The following is a 2,110-nucleotide window of genomic DNA, read 5'->3' as shown; positions in this document are numbered from 1 at the left end:
AGTGAGGTACTTTCAATGGGGCTTGTCAGACACAAAATCCTTCAGCAAATCTGCATTTTCAATGGCGAAGTGGCTAGAATTCTCCAGCTACTTCACTGGTGAACCTCAAGATTTATCTCATAAATTTAAATTATAGATGACATAGCACTGGAATGGAAATAAATGACACCTTTAAAAATAAATCTAGTGCAACATTTGGGAAAAGGAATCACACATTTAAATGGGGAAAAATAAGAAAGTTCCAATGTGCCAAAAGAGAGCCTTTATTTGTTGTCCTATTTACTATTCTCTCTCTAAAATTAGTCTCTCTCTCTCTCTCTCTCTCTCTCTCTCTCTCTCTCTCTCTCTCTCTCTCTCTCTCTCTCTCTCTCTCTTTCTCTCTCTCTCTCCTGAAAAAGACATACTAGAGAGCTACTCTGGAAGTTTTGTGCAACTCAAGGAGTAAGCTGGGTTGCAACTATAAGAAAAAGCTTGCCAAGATTGGTGAGCCAAGCTGGCAGGATTTTTTGTTGTGTCAGCATTTGAGAAGCATTGCAATATTGCCCTATAACTGAAGAAGGGAAACCAGGAAGCAGCAAAGATAAATGAGAAGGAACATTTGAAGAAAAGTGTGTACTTAGCTTCAATACAGACTTGGCTTGTATTGCACAGGTACAATCTCTTATAGGAAATAGTCAATTCAACTATAATTCAATCGTGAAGTTTTGCTTTTAAATTTACATGAGATCTGGATTTCAACAGTTTTTTCTGAATCAGATAGTGGTAAAGAATTTAAGAAAAATGATATAGATCTGGAAAATGACAGTATCAGATGCACAAGTTATTGCATCCTAAGGAAATTTTTGTTGACCAGAGAAGGCAGATATTTTGAAATATTTAAAAGAAACAAATGGAAATTATTTCCTACTTTTGCACATCCACATGACCAGGTTTTAACAGTCAATAAAACTTGAAACATTTGTCACTGGAAACCATGTTAGAATTTATGAGTCAAGCCATATTATACCAAAATCAAATGAGCAAATTGAGAAAAACAAAAATAAATAAAAAGTAGCACTGAATTAAAGGAAAGCCATGTCCTACTTTTAACATAAAAGTGTTTGCTGAAGCCAGGAACAGTGGCTCACATTTGTAATCTTAACTGCTCAGGAGACTGAGATTCAGGATTGTGATTTCAAGCCAACCCTGGCTTTGAAGACCATGAGACTCTTATCTCCTATTAACCACTGGAAAACCAGAGGTGGGGCACTGTGGTTCAAGGAGTAGGGTGGTAGCTTTGAGCTGAAGAGCTCAGGAACAGCACCCAGGCCCACAGTTCAAGCCCCTTGACCCACTAAAATAAAATAAAATAAAATAAAATAAAAAAGTGTTTGCTAAGAAGTAGAATACTATTCCAGTGTTTATCTTATCATACACAATATATCTACTGAACAAGAAAGTTGAGGGTGCCATTGGCTCACGCCTGTAGCTACATGGGAGGCTAAGATCTGGAGATCACCGTTCAAAGCCAGCCTGTGCATGAACATCCATGAGACTCTTATTCTCCAGTTAACCACCAGAAAGCCAAGTGTCACCTTGGTTCAAGTGGTAGCACCATGACTGACAAAAAAGGAGAAGAAGAAAAAGGAAGAAGAAGAAGAAGAAGAAGAAGAAGAAGAAGAAGAAGAAGAAGAAGAAGAAGAAGAAGAAGAAGAAGAAATAGAAGAAGAAGAAGAGATAGCATTGCCTAGTGATAGAGTGCTTGCCTAGCATACATGAAACTCTGGGTTCAATTCCTCAGTATCACATACACAGAAAAACCCAGAACTGGTGCTGTGACTCAAGTGGTAGAGCACTAGCCATGAGGAAAGCCTAAGGGAAGTGCTTAGACCCTGAGTTCAAGCTCCAGGCGTGGGGGGTGGAGGCGGAAAAAATGTTGGATAGTATTATATTAGAAATAATGTTTTTTTTTGGTTTAGTTTTGTTTTGTTTTGTTTTTGCCAGTCCTGGGCTCGAGCTCAGGGCTTGAGCACTGTCCTTGGACTTTTTCAAGGCTAGAGCTGTACCAATTGAGCTTCAGCACCACTTCTGGCTTTTTTTTCTATATATGTGGTGCCGAGGAATCAAACCC

Source organism: Megascapheus bottae, chromosome 4 (genome assembly GCF_031878675.1).
Source record: "Megascapheus bottae isolate mThoBot1 chromosome 4, mThoBot2.hap1, whole genome shotgun sequence".
NCBI lineage: Eukaryota > Metazoa > Chordata > Mammalia > Rodentia > Geomyidae > Megascapheus > Megascapheus bottae.
This window is presented reverse-complemented; position numbering follows the sequence as displayed.